We start from the raw sequence: 7,408 nt of genomic DNA, 5'->3' as shown, positions 1-7,408 counted from the left end.
CGCCAGAGCTGGGATTTGAACACAGGCATCTGACTCCAAGCTTGTGCACTTCCTTGGGGACAATCTGGCAACATGTTTAAAAAGTTCTTATGGACTTCCCTGGTGACACAGTGGTTAAGAATCCGCCTGCCAATGCGGGGGACAAGGGTTTGATCCCTGGTTCGGGAAGATCCCATATGCTGCAACTAAGCCCGTGTGCCACAACTGGTGTGCTTGTGCTCTAGAGCTTGTGAGCCACAACTACTGAGCCCTCGTGCCACAACTACTGAAGCCCACGTGCCTAGAGCCCATGTTCTGCAAAAGGAGAAGCCACCGCAATGAGAAGCCCGCGCACCACAACCAAGAGTAGCCCCCGCTCGCAACAACTAGAGAAAGCCCGCGCGCAGCAACGAAGAACCAATGCAGACAAAAATGAATAAATAAAAATAAATAATTTTTTAAAAAACTTATCAAAAATAAAATAAAAAGCTCTTAAGACATTTGCCTTCTTTTACTATTTTTTGAAATTTCAAGAAAGGGGATAATCAGATGTCAGGAATTTAGATACAAAGATATTTATAACGTAATAAAATTAGAAACAACCAGTAGTCAGTGGATTATTAATAGATAATGGCAAATAAATTCATGAAGGCCTTTGAATGACTCTGAAGAATACCCAGGAAATGACCTGGCCCCTGGAGAAAGGATTGGAGTTCGGTGGAAGCCGTGGCTGCTGAACCGAGGGTGGTGATCAGGGATCTGCAGAGCCAGGGCGGCGGTGGCGGGGTGAGGCGGGGGAGGAGGGAGCTAGGAGCCTTTGTAGAGGCAGTTGCAGGTTCTGCTCATATTTGGACTTGAGGAGGAGGATACAGGAGAACGCGGGAGAACTGGAGGACATGGCGGATGCAGAAGATGCGGAGAACGTGGGAAATGCCTGAAGTCCAGGTCAGGCAGGCCTCATGGCACCTGGACCTGCACCTGCTGGGAGCCCAGGAGCAGCTTTAGAGCAAGAGAAAGAAAGGAGGAGAAGAAGAGGGGTGTCCGGGGAGTGACGTTTTCTAGAGAGCAGCAGCGTCTTCATTCTGCCAACGTTAGGACGCGCAGCTAAAAGAGTGGGGGCTCTAGCGGGGCGAAGGGGGACGGGGGGAGGGCTGCGGAGGGTCGCAGTGAGCGGAGGGCCCGGGGCGCCGTGCAGGAGGGGTGGCGGGTGAGAGGCAGGGCGGGTGTCAGCTCGGAGGATGCTGGGCCACTCTGATCGCCACCCGCCAAGTGTCCAGGAAAGCAGCCCCCAGGCTCCGCAGCTCCCCGTGCGGGAGCAATCCCGGTCTCCACCGCCCAGGGTAGTCAGAGAATCAGTGTGCAGTGACTGTGTGCTGTGAGTGCGGGCTGGACCGATGGGCGAAGGCCGGGATGATGGACGAGGTCTGCACCTGTGGCGGGGGAGGGTCGGGGAGCACCAATAACGAGGGAGGGGCCAATGGCGAGGGCTGGACCGAGGGTCGGGGAGGGACCAATGGCAAAAATGCTGCGCCCTCAGGGATGCTGGGCGGAGCGGAATCAGTAGCTTTGATGAGCATACTGAAAGTTCTTCCCTCTGCTCGCTCAGAAGAACGACGGAGACGATCGAGGCCTTTAAACAAATGCTGTGACTTCCTCTGCGTGGAGCCGAGGTCAAACACTGGGGGAGGCCGTGTGGTCTCAGTTAAACCCACCCCCTCTTGTCCTGGGAGAGCCCCGCCCAAAACTCGAAGTCTGGCCACTGGAAGGCTGAACCCCGCCCCCCGGGGGGCCACCGCCCAATAACGGCATGGTCCTGCCCCCTCGCGAGCCCTGGCTCCGCCCCCGCGCGGGATTGGTCAGGCCGCCAGTTCTGCCCCGCGAGGGGAAGACCCGGAGAAATCGAGTTAGCCCAAGGAATGGGCCCCCCACAAGCCCTCTGCGCATGCTCGCTCCGTGACCCCAGCTTGAGGTGACTGCCCGAACCCAGACCGGGGCCCCAGGCACGGAGGCTGAGGGACCTGCCGCGGCTCGGTCTCCGGAGAGGGAGGGCCCCGCTGCCGTCGCCGCCCGGCCGGTGCCCGGTGAGGACGGGCCCCAGCGGATTGGGGAGGGTCTCGGGTCCCTGCCGGGCTCCTCTGGGGATCCCCAAGGGCTGCTGATGCTGGGGGGTGCCTCCCAGCTCTGCATCCCGGCGCTCAGGCCGCCTCCTTGTCCTTCACCAGCGATTCAGCTCTTCTCCTCGCTCGTCCTTCCCCAACCCACCCTACCCCAGGACTGAGCTCTCACACCCCAAGTCAGGGAGCCCCACATTGGTCTGCCTTTCCTTGACCGTGTCCGCCCCGCCCAGTACTGCCCCCGCGCTGCACCCATCCCCAGTCCCGTCCCATCCTTGTGGCTCTAGAGATGCTCGCAGGGATGGCAGTTGGAGGTCTGAGATGTTGGGGCGGGGGAGGCACTCCGGAGGCTTAGGAGGTGGCGGTAATGATGCGAGAGGAGAGAGGCGGGGAGCAGGGGCCATTTGGGCGCAGCATAGACAGGTCTTAGGACAAATTGCAGTGGGTAAGGAGGAGTAAAAGTAACTAAGATTCCAAGCCATGGTGATTAGGGTAAGGAGGTGCCATTACATGAAATTCCCACTTTGGGGAAGCTGTTCCCTGCACACTATAGAGTAGCAGTTCTTGACCCATTCTGGGTCTTACTGCTGCTTTGAAAATCTCCCTGTAAGGATGTGTACCTGCATATCTAAGTGGGTCCATCATCCCACCAGCAGCCCTCCAAGAACCACATGAGACAGCGATTATAGAAGGGGCATCTGTCAGTATCACTGGTAACTTGAAGACTTCACCCTTGCCTGCCTGCCTGCCTGCCTGCTCTTGAGAGCCCCTGCGAAGTTCACCACTACTCCCATTACATAGGTGAAACCAGCCCAGAGAGTGTAAGGGGTTGGCCTCTTAGCTGAGAATGCAGGTGTTGGTGGACTTTGATGGTATTTCTTTCCCATACATATGAAGGTAATGGTAATTCTGTTAATCCATCATCAGTTTCCAGGCAATGATCCTGGCTTTCTTTTTTTTTTGGCCACGCCATTTGTGGGATTTTAGTTCCCCAATCAGGGATCGAACCTGCGCCCTCGGCAGTGAGAGCAGGGAGTTCTAACCACTGGACCGCCAGATAATTCCCATGATCCTGGCTTTCAGAACCTCACCATCAAGGGATTGGACCTCGTATTAGTTATCTACTGCTGCCATAACAAATTACCACAAATTTAGTGGATTAAAACAATACAGCTTTATAAAAGTCATGCAGTGCTGGAGGTCAGAGGTCTGACATGGGCCTCACTGGGTTAAAATCAAGGTGTGGGCAGGGCTGTAACCCTTCCAGGGGACTCTAGGAGAGACAGTCTGTTTCTTTGTCTTTTCTAGAGGCCTCCAGCATTCCTTGGCTCATATCCCCCTCCCTCCACTTTCAATGCCAGCAACATTGAATCTCTCCTCTCGCTGACCCTGCCTGCATCATCACACCACTCTTTCTGACTCTTCTACCTGTGTTTCCTGCTTTTTAGGATCGTTGTGATTGTGATGGAACCACCTGGACAATCCAAGATAATCTCCTAGTTTAGTAACCTTCATGCCATCTGCAAACTTAATTCCCCCTTTGCCATGTAAGGTAACATATTTACAGGTTCCAGGGATCAGGACCTAGACAGCTTTAGCGATGGGCAGCGGGGAGGCATTATTCTGCCTCCCAAGGTGTCTAAGAGGCTCCTGCCAGTTCTTAACATTGTGTGGTTTGGGGTTTACACTGAGCCATCTTACAATATCATGACAGCTGGCTAGGATAAATGGGTGACTGGAGACCCATAGCAATATCAAACCATCCGACTGGGGATGCAGGTGGAGGGTGTAAAGTGAGTGAAGTAAGGTAAACTATTAAGCCTTTTGATCTTTTCAATTCATTTCTGCTTCACTTCTAAAACTTCTGTTAATTCAATGAACTTTTATTGAGTAAAAATTTAATTTTCAAAATAGATAAATAGCTTAAATAAATAAATAAATAGCTTAAAATAGCTGCCTGTCAACTCTTCCATTCACATCTCAAAAATAAATTGCTAGAAGGTTAGGGATGAATCCAGAAAAGAGACTGATCCAGCCTGAGGAACTGTCCACCCCTGTACATGGAGTGGTGGAAAAACAGTTCAGCTATGAACTAGAAATTAGAAACTTCTTAAACAGAGGGCCCATGGCATCATCCATTTTTCACAAAGTATCAAATCAAATAGGGTACTGGTAAAAAAAAAAAAAAAAAATGTAGATTCTCAGGTCCCTCTCCAGACCCACTGAGAAAGAAGTCTGGGGGTGGAGGAGTCCAGAACTGTGCATTTTTAACAAGAATTCTGGGTGATTCTTAGGTATCATGAAGTGGGGAAACCACTGATTATAGACTTAATTTCTCTTTTCTCAATACATAAGTTTTATTGAGATAATTTACATACCATGCAATTCACTCACTCACAATGTACAATTCAATGGCTTTTAGTAAATTCACCAAGTTGTGCAGCCATCACCACAATCAGTTTTAGAACTTTTTCATCACCCCAGAAACCCCATACATACTAGTATTCACTCCTCACTCTTCTGGTCCCCATCCCTCCCACCCCCAGCCCTAGACAATCACAAATCTACTTTCTGTCTGTATGGATGTTTCTACTCTATAGATTTTCTATAGACTCCAGGTCATTTTATAGAAATGGAGTGTATAATATGTGATCTTTCATGACTGGCTTCTTTCACTTAGCTAATCTTTCCAAGGTTCACCCATGTCGTGGCATGAATTTTTTTAATTATCAAATAATATTCCATTGTGTGGATACATCACATTTATTCATTTATCTGTTGATAGATATTTGGGCTGTTTCACTTTTTGGCATCTATGAATAATGCTGCTGCGAATATTCATGTACAAGTTTTTATGTAGACATCAGTTTCCATTTCTCTTGGGGATACACTTAGGAGTGGAATTGCTGGATCATATGGTAATTCTATGTTTAACCTTTTGAGAAATCATCAGACTGTTTTCCAAAGTGGCTGCACTATTTACATCCCCACCAGCAGGGTATGAGCGTTCCATTTTCTCCTCATCCTCACCAACACTTGTTATTGTCTGGGTTTTTTGTTTTGTTTTATTAGATCCATTCTAGTAGTATGAAATAGTATCTCATTATAGTTTGATCTGCATTTCCCTCATGACTAATGATGTTGAACATCTTGTGCTTACTGGCCACTTGTATATTTTCTTTGGAGAAAGGCCTATTCAGATCCTTTGCCCATTTTAAAAATTGAGTTATTTGTCTTTTTATTACTGAGTTATGTGTTCTTTATAAATTCTAGATACAAGTCCCTTATTGGATGTATGATCTGCAAAAATGTTCTCCCATCCTATGGGCTGCCTTTTAATTCTCTTGATGGTGTCCTTTGACTCACAAAAGTTTTAAATTTTGATGAAGTCAAATTTTTGTGTTTCTTTTTTGGTTACCTGTACTTTTAGTGTCGTACTGAAGAAAGCTTTGCCTAATCCAAGGTCAGGAAGATTTACTCGTTTCTTATTTTTTTTAAGAGTTTTATCACTAGCTCTCATAATTAAGTCTATGGTCATTTAGAGTTAATTATTTTTATGATGTGAGAAAGGGGTCCAACCACCTGGAGTTTCATCCCTGGACCACAGAGGTGTGGGCTGCTGGCCAGTGTTGTACACCAGGCCAGTCAGGGTGTGGGGGCAGGGTCCTGTGGGTGGGGCTTCCCACCATAACCCTTTCCTGCCCAGAGTGGTTCTCTGGGTTTTGGGGGGGGGGGGTAGGCAGTGTCTTTTCTGCTGGGCCCCATGTCCCCCCAGGTCCCAGGTACCACCATGTTGCCTGCCCTGTGGGGCAGGATGGGCAGAGCTGGGAAGGACCACATGGGAGGAGTAGGGGTTAGCTTATCCAGGGGCTGGACCAGGGACAGGAGGGATAATGAGACATCAATCCCAGGGGTGCCTGTGGTCAGGTGACTTGCTACCAGGAAGCATTTACCTGAGGCTACACCCCCTGGAGGTGGGGGTCCTCCTCTGTCGCAGTTGGGAGGGCTCTGCTTTCGTGTCTAGTTGTCTGGTCTCTGCTTTCATGTCTAGTTGACTGAGAAGGGGAGCTTGCAGGGGGCAAGGCACCCCAACCATGCACTGGCCTTGCACCTCAGGCTCCTCTCATGGATGAAGGGGTCTTCGAAGACTTTTGGGTGCGGGGCATGGACACCTCAAGCCATGTGCATTGGAGGGGCCCAGAGAAACACAACTAAAAGCCAGGTTGGAGAAACAGGTCTAGGGGGCCAAGTAAGAGTGTACGGGCCTTGGTGCTGCCTGAGTCCTGGACAGGGAGGGTGAGATGTCTGCCAAGGCGGCAATCTTGTTTCTGGGCCAAACTGGAAACTGAGAAAGACCCCGCCATCTGCCCACCACCCAATCACCCCCAACAGACAAAACAGCTAGCCCACACTGATGCCCCAGAGCCCCGGTCTCCAGGCCAGCGCTGCCCCTGTCATCCATTTTTTTCTTTTCTTTTTTTTTTTTTTTTGGCCATGCCATGTGGCTTGTGGGATCTTAGTTCCCTGACCAGACATTGACCCGGGCCCCCGGCAGTGAAAGTGCAGAGTCCTAATCATTGGACCACCAGAGAATTCCCTGTCATCCATCCTTTCTGCTTCTCCAGACCAGAAGCCAGGGAGCCCTCAGTGACTACGGATTCTCTGGACACCTCCACAGCCCTGTACCCACTCAGCTGAGGCAGAGCCAGCACCAGCTCAGGCACAAGGTCACTGCCCTCGTGGGGTCCTAGTGTCCCCTAGCACTGGGGCCTCTGGCCTGGGATGGGGGCTGGATCTAGTTGTAAATCTGGAGAGCTCTGCCTCCCAGGGCCCAGCCCATGTTCCTGGTGACGCAGTGTCAGAGTGAAGGGCACCGGGCATTCTGGGAGTATCAGTGACCTGAGCTCTTGTCCCCAAAGTACTTTTCCCTGAAGACTGGTGCTCAGGAAGATGGGTGTCCATTATCCTGGACAAGGTACCCCAGGTGCTGTACGGGCGGGCTCTGGACCCACCTTGACTGGACTCCCAGCTCTGCCTTCATGGCTGCGTGCCTCAGTGTCCTCATCTGTAACCTGGGTCAATGAGAAAGATCAACTTTCAATAAGATGGGGCTGAAGGTTAAGTGGAAAAACCTGCGGAAGCACTTCACCCCGTGCTCAGCACCTGTGGGCCTGGATTCCTAGTAACTTAGCTGTCAGCGCCTTGGTCACCCCAGTAGCCCCTTGAGAGCCCTGTTTGGGGCACATTTTGTAGATGGGAAAGTGAGGTTTGGCTGGGGGAGGTGACGGACCCAAGGCTACCAAGAGAGCAGAAGC

Source organism: Leucopleurus acutus (genome assembly GCF_964270905.1).
Source record: "Leucopleurus acutus genome assembly, chromosome: 16".
NCBI classification, from domain to species: domain Eukaryota; kingdom Metazoa; phylum Chordata; class Mammalia; order Artiodactyla; family Delphinidae; genus Leucopleurus; species Leucopleurus acutus.
The sequence above is the reverse complement of the archived record's forward strand: the minus strand, read 5'-3'. Positions refer to the sequence as shown.